General features: G+C 41.6%; 1 protein-coding gene across 1 annotated transcript in view; it reads left to right on the top strand.

Annotated features, from left to right (window-relative positions):
* CCDC178 (coiled-coil domain containing 178) overlaps positions 1–21,794 on the top strand; it is a 186,156-nt gene that overhangs the window by 102,321 nt on the left and 62,041 nt on the right. The window lies entirely within an intron of this gene.

Raw genomic sequence — 21,794 nt, 5'->3', positions numbered from 1 at the left:
CTCCAGATATGGAGACTGTGGGAAGAAACTGTTGAGGTTTTCCTACTAATAGATTAAGACTGCTATTGTGCCTAATCATTTTGGCCGGGTTAAAAGGTTGTATTAGATTGTCTCCTCTCACGTCCTTCATGCAAAATAGCCTGGGAGAAGAAAACCTGCCCGGACTTGTTTCTCACTTCCTTTTTTTCTCTCTGCCGGCAATGTAGCCGAGCAAGGCTTGCTCCAAAGGGAGCTAAGTCCTTTAAATGTTTTGTTTTTTGTTTTGCTTTCTGTAAATAAATTATTTTTATAGAAATGCTTGGTGTGTGACTTTTTTGACCTCTCCTGGGCTAAAGGCTTTCCCAGCATCTGCCAACAGGTAATGGGCCCAGTAAACAACGCAGTAAAACCCAGAGAGAAAAGAGAGATCAGCTCCACACCTCATGCACAATTTAAAGGCAGGTAGCAAAGACCTGTGAAGATTTTCTTTGGAGCCACCTGGAGATTTTCCAGCAACTGCCGGTCTGCAGGACAAAGAAGCTAGCTGAGGTGACTTGCAAAAGAAGGAAGAAGCCATGGCTACCTCCCAGCCCTCAGCGATGCCTCTGGAGCGCCTATCAGAGACCAACTATTTGAATTGGGCCCTGAAGATGGAAATGTATCTTCGCAGAGAGGATCTTTGGCTGCCAATTGGTGAGCAAAACCCCCAAAATCCCAGTGCTGAATGGCTGAGACAGGATGAGCGGGCTAGAGCCACCATTATCTTGGGAGTTGAGGACAATCAGCTAGTCCACGTGCGAGGCATGCAGTCTGCAAAGCAACTTTGGGACGCTTTGAGAGACTTATATGTAAAGGCAACAGCAGGGAGTAAAGTTACTCTGACGAAAAAGCTGTACAGAGCCTACCTTGCAGAAGGAGATAGCCTTCCTGAGCACCTGCATTATATTCAGCAGCTGTTTGTTGAGTTGCAGGAGAGAGGAATGGAATTTACACCTCTCACAAAATCATGTATCCTCCTGTCCTCACTAAATGAAACGTGGGACACGCTGATTTGTACCCTGGAGGCTATGCCTGAAGCAGACCTCACCCCATCGTATGTTACGCAGCGCTTACTCGCTGAATGGGAGAAGAGAGAGGAAAGATCCCCCCCCATCTCTTCTGGAAAGCTGCAAGACCAGAAAATGAGGGAAAAGAAGGGAAAGGAACCTGAGGCCACAGCGCTAGCAAGCCAGCGATGCTTCACTTGTGGTTCAGCTGGACATTTGCAAAGAGACTGTGCCATGAGACCCAAGAGTAGAAAGACAGAAAAGAAGAACACAAGGGCAACACAGAAGAAGGCTCTTCAGACAACCCAAATTGCACAGGTTGCTGAGAAGGGTAATTCTGATGTATGGGTGTTAGATTCTGGGGCCAGTTGTCATTTATGTAATTGTAAAAGCTCTTTTGTGTCACTGTCTAAAACTGAAAGACAAAGTGTATCTTTGGCTGATGGGTCTGTGACCAAAATTATGGGACAAGGTGACTTGTATTTATCCTGCTTAGGAGAAACTGTAAAAGGTGTGTTGTATGTGCCAAATTTACAATCAAACCTTTTATCTGTGGCACAATTGGCTGCAACAGGGTATATCATAACATTTAAGAAAAATGGTTGTGAGATACGTAACAATGGGAAATTGTGTGCTACTGGTATGTTAAAAGACTCCTTGTACATTGTGCAAAATGCAAGGAAGCCCAGCTGCAAGGCTGCAGTTGGCAACACTCCATATCATGACCAATGTGTACACCTGATGCACAGGAGATTTGGTCATGCTAATTTCAAGTATATAGCACAAATGCCACAGCTGTGTGCTGACCTAAAGATAAAACCCTGTGATAAATACTTAGACTGTGTAGTTTGTAAAGAATGCAAAACACTGAAAGCTCCTGTGAGTAAGCACAGTGACAGAGTTACAACTAGACCTTTGGAAATTGTACACTCTGACATTATTGGTCCTTTTGCTCCAAGTCTTGGACAAGCAAGGTATGCAATGACAATCATTGATGATTTCTCAAGATACACATTTATCTACATCTTAAAACATAAAGATGAGGCATTTGAAAAATTTAAAAGTTTTGTGACATGGGCAAATGGAAAATTCCCTAGGCCTGTATCTGCACTCCAATGTGATAGAGGAGGAGAATGCCTTTCTCACAAATTCAGAAGGTTCCTAGTGGAAAAGGGGATAGAACAAATTCTTTCTAACCCGTACACCCCTCAGCAAAATGGTGTTGCTGAAAGAAAGGGCAGAACCTTGCAAAATGCGATGGAATGCATGTTAAAAGATTCACGATTATGTTTTAAGTTCTGGGGAGAGGCAATATCTACTGCCACTTATGTACAGAACAGGTTGTATAACTCTGTGATTCAGGACACTCCATTCCATTTGTTTTATGGTGTGAAACCAAAGGTAAACCATCTTAGAGTGTTTGGTAGCACTGCATGGGTTCACATTCCAAAACAGCAGAGAAGGAAAGGAGGCCCCACAACAAAGAAAGCCATCTTTGTTGGCTATGAACAAAGCCAGAGAAGCTACAGGTTCATAATGGGAGAGAAATTAATAATTAGCAAAAGCGCTTCTTTTGCTGAACAAAACTGGGGGAGATTAAATTCTAGCTCTCCAGTTGAACTGACCACCACAAGAGAACAGCAAGGACTTGCTGATGGTGATCTTTTGCCTGATGAGGACATTAAACCAGAAAAGCAAACTGAAGATCTGTCTGATGAGATAGATGCTTCTCAGGAAAGTGATAGGAGTCAAAATTTAAGCCCTGTATTACCTCGCAGATCTCAGAGGAGTAATAAAGGCGTTCCTCCATCACGTTTTCAGGCTGAAACAGTAAAGGCTTTTCACATATTCACAGAACCCGAGTCTTTAGAACAAGTGAATGCTTTACCACCTGAGATTGCACAAAATTGGCATTCTGCCATGCAACAGGAATTAGCATCCTTGAAAGAAAATAAAACATGGAAACTGGTAAATCTACCTCCCAATGAACGCTGTCTGGGTTGTAGGTGGGTTTTCAAACTGAAAAGTGATGCTGATGGCAAAATCCAAAAATATAAAGCAAGGTTGGTTGCAAAAGGGTTCACTCAAAGGAAAGATTTAGACTTTGACAAGACTTTTGCACCAGTTACTAAAGGTGAATCAATTAGATTACTGTTAAAAGTTGCTGCACTAAAAGGAATGTCAGTTCACCACTATGACATTCAAACTGCATTTCTCTATGGTGATTTAGACCACAAATTATACATGCAGCAACCCCCTGGCTATGAAAAAGGGGAGAATCTAGTCTGTGAACTGCAGAAGTCAATCTATGGGTTAAAACAAGCTGCTAGATCCTGGAACCAAAAAGTAGATGAAAAACTGCAGAATTTTGGTTTTGAAAAAGGAAAAGCAGATCCCTGTGTATATATGAAGAAGGACAAACAAGGCTGTATGTATCTGTGCATTTATGTTGATGATTTGCTGCCGTTCACATCAACAGAAAAACAAAGGCTTGATTTTGAAGCCTGCATGAAAAGGCATTTCACATTAAAAAGCCTTGGAATTATAACAACCTAGGTTTGGAAAAACACAGGAAGAAGAATGGTAGCTTTCTGTTAAACCAAAGGGGAGATAATGGTAAAGTAATGTGAATGGAAAGACATATAAAGTTGTCAGAGAAGATTGGTTATGCATCTTAATCTGTAGTGTAAAAAGGGGAGTGTTGAGGTTTTCCTACTAATAGATTAAGACTGCTATTGTGCCTAATCATTTTGGCCAGGTTAAAAGGTTGTATTCTTCAGCAAAGGATCGTTACCTTGTCGTGGTGCTGGAGCTTGAGCACCTCAATGATGCCATGAGCTAAACCGTGAAGGGCCACCCAAGACGGGAAGGTCATGACAGAGAGGTCAGACTAAATGCGAACCCTGGGGAAGGTAATGGCAACCCACCCCAGTATTCTTGCCGTGAAAACTAAATGGATCAGTACAGCCAGAGATATGTCGGTATACCATCGGAAGATGAGACCCCCAGGTCGGAAGATGGTCAAAATGCTACTGGGGAGGAACAGAGGATGAGCTCAACTAGCCCCAGACGTGATGACGCAGCCAGCTCAAAGCCGAAAGGACGGCTAGCGGCCGACGGTGCTGGTGGTGAACGGCGAATCCGATGTTCTAAGGATCAACGCACCATTGGAACCTGGAATGTAAGATCTATGAGCCAGGGCAAATTGGATGTGGTTATTGGTGAGATGTCAAGATTCAAGATAGACATTCTGGGCGTGAGTGAACTGAAATGGACTGGAATGGGCCACTTCACATCAGATGACCACCAGATCTACTACTGTGGACAAGAGGACCACAGAAGAAATGGAGTAGCCTTCATAATTAATAGTCAAGTGGCTAAAGCAGTGCTTGGATACAACCCAAAAAACGACAGAATGATCTCAATTCGAATTCAGGGCAAGCCATCTAACATCACAGTGATCCAAATATACACCCCAACCACAAATGCTGAAGAAGCTGAAGTAGAGCAGTTCTATGAGGATCTGCAGCACCTACTGGACAACACGCCTAAAAGAGATGTTATTTTCATCACAGGAGACTGGAATGCTAAGGTGGGCAGTCAAATGACACCTTACCATACAGGTAAGTATGGCCTGGGAGAACAAAACGAAGCAGGACATAGGCTGATAGAATTTTGCCAAGAGAATTCACTCTGCATAACAAACACTCTCTTCCAACAACCTAAGAGACGGCTTTATACATGGACTTCACCAGATGGACAACACCGAAATCAGATTGACTACATCCTTTGCAGCCAAAGGTGGCGGACATCTGTACAGTCGGTAAAAACAAGACCTGGAGCTGACTGTAGTTCAGATCACGGAGTTCTTCTTGCACAATTTAGGATCAGACCCACAGATCAGCTAGATATGAGCTCACTAATATTCCTAAGGAATATGCAGTGGAGGTGAAGAATAGATTTAAGGGACTGGACTTAGTAGATAGGGTCCCGGAAGAACTCTGGACAGAAGTTGGCAGCATTGTTCAGGAGGCGGCAACAAAATACATCCCAAAGAAAGAGAAAACCAAGAAGGCAAAATGGCTGTCTGCTTAGACACTAGAAGTAGCCCAAGAAAGAAGGAAAGCAAAAGGCAACAGTGATAGGGGGAGATATGCCCAATTAAATGCAAAATTCCAGAGGTTAGCCAGAAGAGATAAGGAATTATTTTTAAACAAGCAATGCGCGGAAGTGGAAGAAGACAATAGAATAGGAAGGACAAGAGACCTCTTCCAGAAAATTAGAACCATTGGAGGTAAATCCCAGGCCAAAATGGGTATGATCAAAAACAAAGATGGCAAGGACCTAACAGAAGAAGAAGAGATCAAGAAAAGGTGGCAAGAATATACGGAAGACCTGTATAGGAAGGATAACAATATCGGGGATAGCTTTGACGGTGTGGTCAGTGAGCTAGAGCCAGACATCCTGAAGAGTGAGGTTGAGTGGGCCTTAAGAAGCATTGCTAATAACAAGGCAGCAGGAGATGACGGCATCCCAGCTGAACTGTTCAAAATCTTGCAAGATGATGCTGTCAAGGTAATGCATGCTATATGCCAGCAAATTTGGAAAACACAAGAATGGCCATCAGATTGGAAAAAATCAACTTATATCCCCATACCAAAAAAGGGAAACACTAAAGACTGTTCAAACTATCGAACAGTGGCACTCATTTCACATGCCAGTAAGGTAATGCTCAAGATCCTGCAAGGTAGACTTCAGCAGTTCATGGAATGAGAATTGCCAGATGTACAAGCTGGGTTTAGAAAAGGCAGAGGAACTAGAGACCAAATTGCCAATATCCGCTGGATAATGGAAAAAGCCAGGGAGTTTCAGAAAAACATCTATTTCTGTTTTATTGACCATTCTAAAGCCTTTGACTGTGTGGACCATAACAAATTGTGGCAAGTTCTTAGCGGTATGGGGATACCAAGTCATCTTGTCTGCCTCCTGAAGAATCTGTATAACGACCAAGTAGCAACAGTAAGAACAGACCACGGAACAACGGACTGGTTTAAGATTGGGAAAGGAGTGCGGCAGGGCTGTATACTCTCACCCTACCTATTCAACTTGTACGCAGAACACATCATGCGACATGCTGGCCTTGAGGAATCCAAGGCTGGAGTTAAAATCTCTGGAAGAAACATTAACTATCTCAGATATGCAGATGATACCACTTTGATGGCTGAAAGTGAAGAGGAACTGAGGAGCCTTATGATGAAGGTGAAAGAAGAAAGTGCAAAAGCTGGTTTGCAGCTAAACCTCAAAAAAGCCAAGATTATGGCAACCAGCTTGATTGATAACTGGCAAATTGAGGGAGAAAATGTAGAAGCAGTGAAAGACTTTGTATTCCTAGGTGCGAAGATTACTGCAGATGCTGACTGCAGTCAGGAAATCAGAAGACGCTTAATCCTTGGGAGAAGAGCAATGACCAATCTCGATAAAATAGTTAAGAGCAGAGACATCACACTGACAACAAAGGCCCGCATAGTTAAAGCAATGGTGTTCCCTGTAGTAACATATGGCTGCGAGAGCTGGACCATAAGGAAGGCTGAGCGAAGGAAGATCGATGCTTTTGAACTGTGGTGTTGGAGGAAAATTCTGAGAGTGCCTTGGACTGCAAGAAGATCAAACCAGTCCATCCTCCAGGAAATCAAGCCAGACTGCTCACTTGAGGGAATGATATTAAAGGCAAAACTGAAATACTTTGGCCACATAATGAGAAGACAGGACACCCTGGAGAAGATGCTGATGCTAGGGAGAGTGGAGGACAAAAGGAAGAGGGGCCGACCAAAGGCAAGATGAATGGATGATATTCTAGAGGTGACGGACTCGTCCCTGGGGGAGCTGGGGGTGTTGACGACCAACAGGAAGCTCTGGCGTGGGCTGGTCCATGAAGTCACGAAGAGTCGGAAGCGACTAAATAAACAACAACAAAAGGTTGTATTAGATTGTCTCCTCTCACGTGCTTCATGCAAAATAGCCTGGGGGAAGAAAACCTGCCCGGACCTGTTTCTCACTTCCTTTTTTTCTCTCTGCCGGCAATGTAGCCGAGCAAGGCTTGCTCCAAAGGGAGCTAAGTCCTTTAAATGTTTTGTTTTTTGTTTTGCTTTCTGTAAATAAATTATTTTTATAGAAATGCTTGGTGTGTGACTTTTTTGACCTCTCCTGGGCTAAAGGCTTTCCCAGCATCTGCCAACAGAAACCATATTAAAACCACTTTAATCGACTCACTATAAATTGGCCTGAAAATTTACTTCTACAGTTTTCAAGATTATGTTTTTATCCCTGACTAGCATCAAAGATGCCTTCTGAAAATCATGTGGTTCTTATTTTTTTGATTTGCCAACAATGTGGGGGTTGTCAAGGGGGAAGAAGGCAGAGACACAAGCCTATTTAAATGAATTAAATCTTTATTATGTTAAGTTAATAGAGAAGCATAAGGCATGGGGAATGTATAAAACCAATAAAAGAAGGCATGGGAGCATTAGAGGTATAAAAAGGTATAGGGGGGCATTAAAAGTTATATGGAAGATATATTATGTATAACATATGAGGTTCATTATAAATAAGAGACTGGAAGTTTCTAGGCTGTGAAATGCTCTTTTGTGGCAGACTAGGGGCTGGGATTAAGCTATAAGGTTGGGTGCTAAGCACAGGCCAGAAATCCTTGCCTGGGAACATTTGAATAATGCTGCACAAAATCTACCAACACTGTGTGTTGTGGCAGGATTGCTGTCTGAAAGATCAGGGAAGTGTAAAATTGTCAAGTGTGTTCCAGAAACTTGTGAAGTAATGATAAGATGAGGTTGGTGCAAATATCTGTGTATTATGAGCACTGTTGTTTCTGCATGCTCAGAGTCACAAGGGCATTGTGAAACCAGGAAGGGAGTCTTCCTGTATCACCCCTCTAGCACAGCTGAGGGGAGAATGTGACAGCATGCCAAAGGCCATGCTTGGGGCTTCCTGTTGTGTTAGATATGCCATGGGGCAAGCAGAGTACCTAAAATCTTTATGAGTCTTGGCTAAGTCAGGATCTTGGCTAAGTCAGACTGGCTCTCTATATCTGTTATGTTGATAAGGGCCTTGGCCTGACTATAAACTGTTCTAAAAAGGAGAGACGAGGAAGATCTAAGGATGAGATTTTAGTCACCATTGCCCATTTCTAATCAGACTGGAAATCATACTCAAGGTTAGAGAGCCAAGACTAAGGGAGAGAGGGGTAGTCTAAATCGATCATATTCAAACTTGTTCCCTGAAACCCCAGGGTTCCGTGAGGATCATGCAGGAGTTCAACATGACAGTTTCTGTTTACATTGTATGAAATGTATTATTACAACATTAATTGTAACATTTTTTCAAATAAAATTTATTACATGACCCATTTATTAATGGGTTCTGCACTGATTTTTCACATTGAGAAGGGTTCCTTTGGTATCTCAAGTTTGAAGACCACTGGTCTAAACTAATAGCTAATTATCACCAACCATTACCCTCAACTTTCATGAGGCCTGTTTCTAGTCAAGGGTGGCATTGGAGACAAAGATTTGTAGGGCTGTTCTTAAAAATTTTGAGCAAGCTCCAATGGGGCAAAATAAGAAAAGGGACCCAAATGAGTGTCATAGGGAAGCCATGGTGGTGCCTTGACTTCAAATAATTTAAGAGCTGTAAGAATGTAATGGCCACCTCTTGTCCTAAAGTACTGAAGTATATCAGATTAGTTCTGTGCACTTTAAACAATGTAATCCCCATGAGCTTTCCTATCACTGGCAGAATAAAGAGTTCCTCTAAGTATTTGAAGCAAGAAACCTGCTCAGTATGCTGGCCATATATGTTGGCCATAAATGAGTCTTGGATTGTCATAATCTTGTTTTTTCTGGTAGCAGGTCTTCCTGGTGATACTGTGCTAGGGCCCTCCATGCTCATTTAAGGCCAGTAGGTATCCTTGAGAGTATTACTGCATCCTCTGCATTTAGAAGGATGGAGAAGTATCTCCCAGCAAGACTTGGAGAGTGAAATTGGTTTGTTGAGCTGGCCCACCATGAAGTTAACACAGAAGTTGAGTAGGAGGGAGGCAGTATTCAGTTTCTACTGATATGGCAACTGTGTTTCTCCCTAGGAGAAAATCACTTTTCAAAATGCTATGCACATGCTGCTAACCTGCAAGCATATTACCAATAACATGTTCAGCATTTTGATGATTTGTGTCTACTATCTGTTGGTACAGAATTCAGTGGCTGAGCTGATTCCTAAGGAATTGAAAGATACCACATTACACCTGTGTTTAAAACATTGCACTGGCTGCTATTTTATTTCCAGGCAAAAGAGAAAGTGCTGGTTATTACCTATAATGCTGTATAGGGGATGGGCCCAAAGAGCAATCCTCACTTCTTTGATCCCTCTCCCCTGCTCCTTGAGATCATTTGAGAACATTCATCTACAATTCCCCTAGGCTCATCTCCCTTCAAGTTAGTGGGCAAGCCTTTTCTGTAGCTGCCCCATGTCATTAGCATGCTTTTCATGTCAGACTGAGAGTGTAGCCTCTTTGTTCTCCTTTTAAAAGGCACTAAACAATGTTGTTTTTAATATCAATGTTTGCATAGACCTGAAAACCAATAGGCAGTGGTATGTTGTTGTTTATTCGTTTAGTCGCTTCCGACTCTTCGTGACTTCATGGACCAGCCCACGCCAGAGCTTCCTGTCGGTCGTCAACACCCCCAGCTCCCCCAGGGACGAGTCCGTCACCTCTAGAATATCATCCATCCATCTTGCCCTTGGTCGACCCCTCTTCCTTTTGCCTTCCACTCTCCCTAGCATCAGCATCTTCTCCAGGGTGTCCTGTCTTCTCATTATGTGGCCAAAGTATTTCAGTTTTGCCTTTAATATCATTCCCTCAAGTGAGCAGTCTGGCTTTATTTCCTGGAGGATGGACTGGTTGGATCTTCTTGCAGTCCAAGGCACTCTCAGAATTTTCCTCCAACACCACAGTTCAAAAGCATCGATCTTCCTTCGCTCAGCCTTCCTTATGGTCCAGCTCTCGCAGCCATATGTTACTACAGGGAACACCATTGCTTTAACTATGCAGGCAGTGGTATAACGAGCTTAATAAATAAATATCCTTAGACTGCAAATCCCATGTCATGCAAGTCAGGAGGATTTATAAACAAAATAATGTGTTTTGGATTTTGTTAGTTAATTGCTGTGTATTATTTGTGTATTATTTGTGTATTTATCTGTGAGCTCCGTGAGCAGAGCTGGCATTGTGGCAGTGTTTTTGGGGCACAGGCTGGTTTTTTGGGGCACAGGCTGGTTTTTCCTGTAGCCCAAAGCATTTTTCCAGGCAAGGAAAATGCTGGGAATCAACTCATTTGTCCTCCGGACAGCAAGTTGCAGCCAGGAAATTGTGGACAGCGTGCGCAATAGACTGGCAAGACTTCACCAGGAGGCTGAGATTTCATCTTTTCTGAGCCACACTGCAGCCCTTAAAGGGACAGTAAGTCCTGCTGTACCATTTCTAAGACACCCAATTTATTTATTTTTTAAGTTATGTACCCTAAGAGGAGCTTTCTACAGTAAGAAGAAGTGGAATCTCTTGATTCCTATCATTATTTCTGGATTATATTTTAATTTTTTTAAAGCTTTAACTTTTTAAAGCTTTGTCCCATTCAAAGGATAACGAGGATTGAGAATACATAATTGCCTTCCTGTTACTATTTTTGGTACCGAATTTGAAGAGTGGAATATTTTCCTATACGTTGGGTTTGCTGTTTTAAATCTTCAGTTTTCTGTTCATTTTGGGGGCGGGGGGATTTGTTTGCTAGTATACTTTCTCTTGCCAATTTTAGACTAAAGTTTTTTATTAACTCATTAACTCCTTTCTGTGCGAGTAAAGTAAATGGGGGGAGCCATAATCTACTGTCTGAAGCATGGAAGATTTTAAAGAAGACTTCGCAGAGTTATGTTGTAAGTTTAAGCAGACTTTTAAAGAACTTTTTTCAGAGTCCTGCCAAGCCATTCTGAAGAGTGTTTGGGACATTGGAGAAGAGATTGTTGCTAAAGTGTGTCATCTGGCTGAAAATGTTACAATGGAGGATGAAGATTTTGGAAAAGATGGGGAATTTTCTGTTAGTGAGATTAAAGTAATGCCAGGTGAAGATTATATTTGGTGCTGAGGGGGTTAAAGCGACAGTCTGAGTTTAAGTTTGTACAGGGAGTTGTTTTGCTGGGGAATTGTTATGACTATCTGAAATCACTGCTATGGGAAAGAAGAGAAAATGTTTTGTGGGAATTTTTTTCTTGCTGAGAAGTCAGTTTTTGAGGGTGGCAGTGGGGTTTTTTGATTTCTGAAAAAAAAAATGCCTTATGTGTAATAGGGAGATACTTAAATGCCCTGGTATATTTTGAGGAAGGGTAAAACATTAAGAATGTGTAACTGGACTGATAATGAGGTTATTATGATTTCATTTTCTTAATGATTTGGACTAAGATTTACAGGACTTTTGATGTGTATGATTTAAAACGTATTGATAACAACATTCTATTTTGGCTTTTAAACTTAATAGGGTTAAGACTGTTGTAGCATTATTGATTATAAAAGTAGATAACTTTTAGTGATTTGCATGTGTCAATGGAAGGATTTATACAAATAATGTGATCTTGGTTTAATAAAGAGTAAGGGTTTGACTATGGAAATTGCTGTATATTCTTGCTGTTGGAAGTTGGAAGTCACCTTTGTATGTAATCTTTAAAATTCTTTTTCTTTGTGTTTCACACTTCTTTAGTTTCTTTTTCTTTCTGTAGTTTTTTTAGTTTTTCTGTAGCTTTTATCTTTGTTTTAAACTTAATAAAACTCTTATTAGTTTTTTTTTTTTAAAGGAATGTTGTCCATTCATTTGCAATGAAGATGCTAAGGCCCTCTACTTGCAAGCAGTGTGACTGATTCGATGAGAAAGATGAGAAGACACAGGCTTTACTTGCTGAAAAGCATCACCTTCATTGTGTCCATCAGAATAACTTATCATCAGCTGCTGTCTTGTTCAGACTAAGCATCAGACAGGTTCTCAAAGAATATTCTTTATTAAATAACTATTTACAATAAGTAAGTCCTTGATATGCGAGACTGGGTTAAGCAAGCCCAACTGGGCCAACTGTATCTGACTGGAGCACGAAGGCTGGAGGCAACAGTTATTTATTTATTTATTATTCACATTTCTATCACCGCCCATCTCCCCCTGAAAGGGGGACTCTTTCAGTTCTCGAACTGGAACAGTACTGGAACGACGCTGACTCTGAATCTCTGACTCACTGGACCTGGGATCAGGACTACGAACAACAGACAGGGATGCGCTGAGGACTTGGATCAGGACTCAAACTCAGAGCAAGGTTAGACTCAGCTGGGGTTTGTAGACTAGGCTGGGTACTCTGAACTCAAGACTTGAAGACAAGGCTCGAAACTGGAGCAAGGCTGGACTTGGCTGGAAGCCCCGGACTAGGCTGGATTCTCTGGACTGGAAGCTTGGAGCAAGGCTTGGAACTTGGAACTAGGCTGGACTCAGCTGGAAGCCCCGGACTAGGCTGGATTCTCTGGACTGGAGACTTGGAGCAAGGCTTGGAACTTGGAACTAGGCTGGACTCAGCTGGAAGCCCCAGACTAGGCTGGATTCTCTGGACTGGAGACTTGGGGCAAGGCTTGGAACTTGGAACTAGGCTGGACTTGGCTGGAAGCCCTGGACTAGGCTGGATTCTCTGGACTGGAGACTTGGAGCAAGGCTTGGAACTTGGAACTAGGCTGGACTCGGCTGGAAGCCCCAGACTAGGCTGGATTCTCTGGACTGGAGACTTGGAGCAAGGCTTGGAACTTGGAACTAGGCTGGACTCGGCTGGAAGCCCCAGACTAGGCTGGATTCTCTGGACTGGAGACTTGGAGCAAGGCTTGGAACTTGGAACTAGGCTGGACTCGGCTGGAAGCCCCAGACTAAGCTGGCACCCAGATCCTGAACACGATAGGTGTGAAATTCCTGGACACAATGGAGCATGTGAAGCACAGGTACACAGGTCTGAAGGCAAATGATGGTGCCAGAACGTTGAGGCTTGCCCACGCTGCTGAGGAGATCATGGAGTTTCATGGCTGGAAGCAAGGCAAAGGCTGCTGGCCACGGCTATGCTGATTCCTCACTGGCAGCAGATGCAGGATTCAATTCATCTTCAGTGGAGCTCGAATGGTGGTTTCTCTTCAACCGCAGACACTGACTCTGACACTGGTAAGGACTCTTCTCCCAAAGCTGCAGTCTTAGAGGATGGGTTGTCTCCGGCAGCTTGCTCTTCGTGCATCTGCCTTTTAAGCTGATCCTTCCCGCTCCTTTTCTCTCCAGCAGCTAATCAAGCTGCTTTCTGATTCGCACACTTCTCAGCTCTCCTGTCTCGAGCGCTGATTGGAGAGTTCAAATCCTCCTCTGGAGTTTGTCCAATCCCCGTTTGCAGATTCTCCCGTTCTGCTGAGTCACTTCCTGGTTCTGCTTCTTCAACTCTGTCCTGATGAGTTTTGTTTTCCCCTTCTGACTCCGGATAAGTTTCGTTTTCGGAGTCAGAAGTGGGCTGAAACCTGACAATAGTCCAGAATAAACTGTGTAAAATGCAAGATGCCTGGCTGAGCACCAAGACAGACAAAATACAGAGGTATGCTGATAGGAACAACTTGAAACGGTTCGGTGAAGCCTTTAACACCCTCTATGGACCTCAGTCTCTCAGGAGTTCCCCACTCCTAAGTATAGATGGTACAACTGTCATTACAGAGAAGGCTTAGATCCTGCAAAGATGGCTGAACACTTTGAAGCTGTTCTCAACCAACCATCATTGACTAATGATGAGGTGATAGACAGGATTCCCCAGGTCAACATCAACAGCACCATGGATGACCCACCAATAGTAGTTGAAATTATGGAAGCTGAGAGCCAGCTATCCAATGGCAAAGCCCCAGGGGTGGACGCCATACCTGGAAATAGACCTACTAGGAGCAACTTTGCTGGCCATCCACTGTTTCACCTTGTGTAATGATTGCCTATCCTGATATACTCAGACTCACAAGCAGATACTTAATGATATCTGATTTATTGGAAGAATAGTATGCAAATACAGAGAAAGCTGAGAATAACGAAAAGCGCGCCAAATACAAACTAAAAACCCTCGGCTCCAAACATAATCCCTCCCCCCACCCAGCCATAGCAACCACCTCCCTCCCAGGTGCTGTTCACCGTTTTCCACATATCCTGGGAAAGCAACCTTGAACACAGGAGATAACCCAAACACATTCCAACCCAGCAGCCAAGAGATAACAACTCCCCGAAAAGGAATCCTCCTCCCTCTTGAGATCAAACACGTATCAGGCAAATGACATGCGAAACGTTACGATGTACCAGGCACATTGGAACAGTGAACATGACACCTTGCAGTTTCGGTGAGTCCAGAAAAAAGAAATGCCTTTGAGAATGCAGAATTTAATCAGCACAAGACTTTGAATAGCAGAGATAAATGCAGAAGTACATAAAATCTAGTTTGCTGTAAGATCGAATTTTTGCCTGTGTGTATTTCAGGCAATCTGATTTAGAGGCATGTGATCAAGATGGTTCAGTGGAGATCCATTATTCCTTATCAGGGATAAAGAATGGGATTTTGTTTCCTCCACTCTTGCATTGTATGAATAGAAAAGTAGAAATTTTAAGTCATGTTTAAGGACTGTGAATGTAGAACCAGACAGAGGTAGAAAGATGAGTTCTTATGTGTACAATGTGGAAATGCTATCACATATTATATTAGTGATGTATCGGAAGTTTTCTTCTTCAACCTGATGTGGTTTAATATTGTTGTGGTTGTTTAAATAATAAGACCATTAGACAATCTGCACTGCCTTCCCTCTTCTTTTCTCCCCTTTTGCTCTTTTTGCAGTAGAGGCAGTATGGATTATCACCTAGCTCTGAGGCATGCTTTCTGACTATAAGTTTTTTTTGGCCAAGTGATCATCAGGGCAGCAGAAGTGGTCACCACAGCTATTTGGCTCATAACACCTTGGACTGATAAAAGACCCCTAAAATTAAGGCATTTGGCCTGGTTAATGCTTTTGGGAAGCATACTTGCAGCATTTTCTGCAGCAAAAATTCAAACAGCAGAAGGCTTCTGAGTATTTTCCTGGTGCCTAACTGTAATGGTTGCCTATTCTAAAACACTATCAGACTCATAAGCAGGAATTCAAAGATATCTGATTTATTAAAGAATAGTGTGCAGGATCACAAAGAATGATAAAAGCGCACCAAATACAAACTAAAAACCCTCGGTGCAAATGAAATCCCTCCCCCCGTAGAATCTTCTCAAGTTCACAATCCCAGGTGCTCCTAACGGTTTCTGATGGTCTGCGGGAAAAGGCCTTGAACAGAGCACATAACCCAAACACATTCCATTGTAATGAATTCAGATACAGATACAGGTTCACAGCAGCTCCCTCCCAAACAGAAATGCGTGTTAGCACCATAGCATGTAAAACGTTACGATGTATAAACTACATTGAAACAGTGAACATGACAGGGGGGAGAGAGGGAATCCACAAAAAGTATTATATCTAGAAAATATTATCTTAGTTAAAAGAGCCAGTAAATTCTGTCAGTTTTGAAGTATGAAATTGAAGTATATGAATATGTTTGAGGGTGTGTGTGTTTTAAATCTTACCTGAAAGACCACTGGGTGTCAGCCATGTCCATTGCTACTGGGTTGTTCAATCAAGCAAAATAAGTTATCAGTGAAATAAAGAACATAATTTTGTTGAGTCAGAAATTCTGTCAACAGTGCTTGCAATATTAAAGGATTCTATGAGACTAATGTTCTGAGTATGTTCTAATTAATTTTTAACGTTTTATACCATTTTACAAAAAGAAAAATACAAAGGCAGCAATCCTTGGTTATTCAGCAGGTCTAGGTATTCTAGGAAATAGTAAAGACAAATAAGTCTTCCTTCAGGATTGCTTTCTGTGAAAATAATTTATCATTTGTTACCATATTAGTTAAAATTGGAAAATAATGTTCTAGAAAATATATCTGTACAATTTTTGTAAATTGCTATTCTAAGATTTTATTATGGTAGTCCTTAATCATAATCCCAAATACTCAAGTAATATTTAATTTGGTGGACCATAAATACATATTTCATATTTTATATACCATTCTTCACAAAAGCAACATGTTCAAATCTTTAAATGAAATAAATCATACCTATATAATCTCCTTCATGTAACAAAAAACACTTCATGCAACTCATTCTATGATAATAAATCACATACCTATGTAAAATAGCACAATTACATCCATTATAAACTCATTGGATCACCATTCCAAACATGATCATGCTGGTAATATAGAAAATATTCATGATCTAAGCCACCAGTATTCTTGTTTCCAAAGCAGCTGCAGGTATCCTTTAATTGTAGTTTTCCTGATCTAAGTAATAGTCATCCAGAACACAGAAACAACAGGCCAAGGCCCACCTTAGTCCAGTATTTTGTTTCTCACAGTTATCAGCCAAATGCCTTTGAGGTGCTAGCAAGCAGAAGGTGGAGACATACCCTGTGCCACTGTTGTTATTTGAAGGCAGGCTACCCTCAACCTTGAGGTAATATGGAGTTTCCAAGACTGTTAGCCCTTGATAGGCCTGTCTTTCTTTCTTTCTTTCTTTCTTTCTTTCTTTCTTTCTTTCTTTCTTTCTTTCTTTCTTTCTTTCTTTCTTTCTTTCTTTCTTTTTCTTTCTTTTAAAGCCATCTCATAGTAATGTGTTTCACAATTAATTATATCCAGTATGAAGAAATGTTTTCTTCGTTGATTTTAAATCTTCTTCCAATAGTTTCACTGAATGATCTTTTTCCTGATATTTGAGAGGGACCAAAACTTCTCCTCCTCTGCTTTGGCCATGGTATGCATTGTTTTATATGCTGTAATAATGGCCCTTCATCCTTTTTTTCCTGGATAATTGGTTCCAAATTTTCCTAGCCTCTTCTTGTACAGAAGTTGCTTGAGTCCTGTAGTTTTAAATATTCTCCATATTATATTATAAATATAAATAAATATAATACTTATAACATTTATATTTATAGTATACTTATAATACTTATATTATTAAAAGATTTGGTCCTCTTTTTTTTATCAGTCCGTCTTTCATTTTGGAAGTTTCTTTTTCCTCTTGGCATGTATGCTAAATGTCATTGCATTACAGAATTTTTCTTACTGATTCCCCAACGCCTACATCTTATATCAGATGGTACTCACCATTTAGGATTAAATTAAGGATTGTTTTTCCCCCATTCTAAAGCACTTTGATTTAGACTATCTAGAGATTTTGTTTCTTTGTCATAGCCTAAGCCTGAATGTACCTAGTCTATGTGAGAATAACTGAAGGCCCACATTATTACAATAGCTTCTCCTTTGCACGCCTCCATGATTTCTTTCACCTTCTGCATTTTGATCAGGTGGGCAATAGCATATCCTTAAATCTAGTTTATATTAGATATTGCCATCCATAGTGATTCTGTGGAGGAATCCAGTGTTCCAATACTTTCTAGTACATTAGATTTTATATCCTATGTGATACAAAGAGCATCACTTCCCTCACTATACCCTTCCCTGTCCTTCCTATAAAGTTTATCAAGAATGACTGTTTTCCACTTATTCTTTCTGTTATACCATGTTTCTGTTATACCCACTATACATGTGTTCTCATTTGTAGCCAAACAGTCCAATTCTCCCATACTGGCATGGAGACTTCTAACACTGGCAGGGAAACACATAAACGTTAGTGTTCAAGTTGTTGTTGGGTCCTCTTTGAAAAGGGGAATCAGCTTGAAAGCAGCTCTGGAACTTTTCTGATACTGAAAACCAGCAGCTTAGTTCCATTTTGGTTTCTTTGTCTTGTACACATTTGGCTTGCCCTTAAAAGTTCCTCAGTGCCTAATCAGTCTAAGCCCTTCTACCTTGACACCACTGTGTTATACAGTGGTGTTAGAAGGGTCCTGCTGCTTTCATCAGCACATAGAAAAGGGGTGGGACTTGTGTCACAACACCACAATATTTCATCACTCTGACCCACCCTTATCTCTCTCCCTCCCCTCCCAGTTTCCACTAATATTACCAACATATTGAGACCTCTAAACTCTGTCTGTCTAGCTGGGCTTGCATTTGGGAAAGGTTGCATTTCTGTAGATGTTATCTTGGTGGTTTTGCAGCAGATAGGCAAGTCACCAAGCAATGTATATGCCATGTCCAAACCCATCCATTTTTGTGTTTCTAGTGCTCAGAATGAAAGAATATGCCTTCATCTCTCAAGGATTAGATCCCTCCTGCAGGAACATTTTCATTAACCTGAAAATGATGTTTTCCTTCTCCAATATCGTTGCTCACAGAGCTATCATATATTGGCAGCTGGAAGAAGTGTTCACATCCTGAAAGGTCTTTTCTCACACATCTTGAGCATAACCACCTTGATTTCAAAGGAACAGGCTTGTTCCCTGAGAGTTAGGAGTTCATTGCATTGAGTATAAATCCACAGCTTATGCCCACAGGCAGATAACCATACATTTGGCACACTATTTAATGCACTGGACAGCACTCTCACCTCTGCTGGCTAACCCTGAAACTGTTATGACCACCACCAGTATATTTGCCTGAGCGAAACTAATAGCAGAAAGGAAAGGAGGCACTTAGGTTAAAAGGGGAGCCTGTTTTTTTTTCCCCTCAGCAACTTCCCCACTATCACCTAAACATTGTCAGAGCTTCTTATATGGGACAAGAAGTGTCATATTTTGCAGAATTAAATAATTAGGTCTGGACAACATAAATGCCAAAAAAACAAAAACAAAAAACAAAACCAGTCCCACAAAAAAATTAAAAAGCGTCATTGAACAATTCCTTTCATTCTGTGAAGTGACTTTAAATCTATTAAGTGGTAGACAGAAATCTGTTCAAAGGATCACAAATATTACAAATAAAGTTTTGTTGATGATGTTACAGCCTTATGCAGTATAGTATACATCCAAGACAACTTGACAATCACATTTTGCATAACTCGTCAAGCAACAGTGACCATATTAGGATTATACTTTCTATCAGGATCCTAGGATGGCCTTTGCATAGCTTTGTGTTGTGCATCATTTGTACCCATTCCTGGTCCAGGAGGCCCAACTCATGGTCACTCATGCCCTGGTGACCTCCCAATTGGATTGCTGCGATGTGCTCTACATAGGGCTTCCCTTGAAGTGCATTCGGAAGCTTCAGTTGGTGCAAAATGTGGTGGTGTAGACAATTAATGGTGCCGGTTATTCAGTGCATATGACACCACTGCTCCATGAGCTGCACTGGCTGTCAGTTTGTTTCCAGGTGCAATTCAAGGTATTGGTCGTTACCTTTAAAGCCCTATATGGCATGGGGCTGGGTTACTTACAGGACCATCTCTTCCTGGTTGTCTCTACCTGTCCTATTGGATCTGGCAGGTGGGGCATGCTGTGGGTACCATCAGTCAGCTGGCAGGGACCTGAAGGAGACCCTTTTCTGCCTGTCACCTGCCTTCTGGAACATCATCCCTCCAGATATTTGGTTGGCCCAAGCCTCCTGGCCTTCCATGGGGCCTTGAAGACCAGGTTCTGTACTTGAGCCTGTGACCCTGGGTATGTGATTGAGCCTGTTTCCTGACTGTGCTGAGGGCTTTTTTATGATTCTCCAACTGCTATATGTTTTATTTCTTGTTTTATTCTGTATTTGTATATATTTTTATTTTTTTAAATTTTTCAGCCACTCAGAGTCATATACTGAGATGGACAGTTATATAAATTGATTAAATAAATATATAAGTGAATGAAATTTTAATGCTGGAACACTAAATTATTGCCCACAGAATAGTGATTTCTTGACTGAAGATATCTACATCACATACAACAAATGAGCAAAAATTTAAATTTGTTCCCTAATAGATAGATGATAGGGAAAAGCCAACGGAATTTGCTTTTTTGTTCCTTGTATGATACTTATTGTGCAATCCTATAAAAGTATACTTAGCAATAAATCTTTACGATATTCACTGGGCCTTTCTTACTAGTTTAGAAGTAAAGTCTAAGCTTTTTTGATGTACTTTTGAGCATTTATTTTTCTTCATAATCTTAAAGGAGACAACAAATGGTGGCAATTAGCAGATCAAATCTTTCCAGTATTTTTTACTATTCAAATGTTTTAGTCTTCATTTAATTTAAGAATATTGAGTACCTTATTTATGATCTACCTATCCAGTTAGCAATTAAAATGTTAACCTTTGCTCTTTGCAAATAATGTTTGTTTTCACAGTGGCTTTAATATTTGCATTTACCAAGACTGAGATCACTGTAGTAATGTTAACTGCTTGTGTTAAATGTCACCATCATAATGATACCCATTTGGGCTGACTGTGGAAAACAAATGGTGCCTCATATTACTGTATTCCTGAAGAAAGACAATCTTTTTAAGACCAAAGTTAGGTGAGATGGCAGAGAAGATCAGATCTGCTTGGTTTATCAGCATCTGTTACTAGCCACAATGACAAAAAATGATGATTCATGCACAGTGACATCAAAATACAACCCCTGGCCTTTCAGATTGGTGTCCTGACATAATTAAATCACAGGATTTGCATATAATGTCATGATGCATGGTTTGTCACTTGGCACCCATCCTTCCATGTGGGTGAGGTCATTTGCCAGCATGGGGTGCAGTTTCATCAGTATGCTGATGATACCCAGTTACACATCTCCACACCTGAAGAGGTGATGCTGTTGCAGTGCTGACTGAGTGCCTGGAGACTGGGAAGGTCTGAATGTGGAGGAACCCACTTCAACTCAACCCTGGCAAGACTGAGTGGCTTTGCGTTTTTGGCCCTCCAGGGTCTGGTGATATACCATCTTTGACTCCAGGCAGGGTTACACGCCTCCTAGACGGAGCTTGTGCGTAATTGGGGGGTCTTCCTGGACTCACAGCTACTGCTTGATGAGCAGCTATCAGTGTGTCTAGGGGGGCCTTTGCTCAGATCCATTTTGTGTGCCAATTGCGCCATTTCCTGGACCAGGAGGCCTTGCTCATGATCACTCATACCTTGGTCACTTCCTGTTTTGATAACTACAATGTGATCTACATGGGGCTGCCCTTGAAGACCTCCTGGAAGTTACAATTGCTCCAGAATGCAGTGGCATATACAGTGTTGGGCACCCCTGGGTTCATCCATATTACATCCCTGCTGCATGAGCTGCATTGACTCCCAGTTTACTTCTGGGTACTGGTTATTACCTTTAAAACCCTACATGGCACAGGACCAGTTCATCTGCAGGAATGCCTCCCCCTGAGGGTATCTGCCCACTGCACCAGAGCAGAGGGCAAGCACACTTTAGGTCCCTACCCTGAAATTGCCATCTTGTGGGTCCTTGGAAGTATGCCTTTTCCATTGCAGTCCCATCCTATGGAACACCCTCCATCCTGAGATCCAATAGGCCCTTTCCCTTTTAGCCTTCCAAAGAGCACTCAGGACCTGGCTCTTCCCCAAGGCTCTGGGATACAGTGAGGTCAGGGTGACGTGAGAACGTCGGTTGCATCAGGGATGTGCAGTTGTAGCACTAAGTTTTTCTGTTTTTTAGTTTTATCACTGCTGTTTTTATGATTGTATGCATTTTTTATTGGTTGTAAGCTGCC

The sequence above is a fragment of the Candoia aspera genome, chromosome 3, assembly GCF_035149785.1.
Source record: "Candoia aspera isolate rCanAsp1 chromosome 3, rCanAsp1.hap2, whole genome shotgun sequence".
NCBI classification, from domain to species: Eukaryota; Metazoa; Chordata; class Lepidosauria; order Squamata; family Boidae; genus Candoia; species Candoia aspera.
This window is presented reverse-complemented; position numbering and strand designations above follow the sequence as displayed.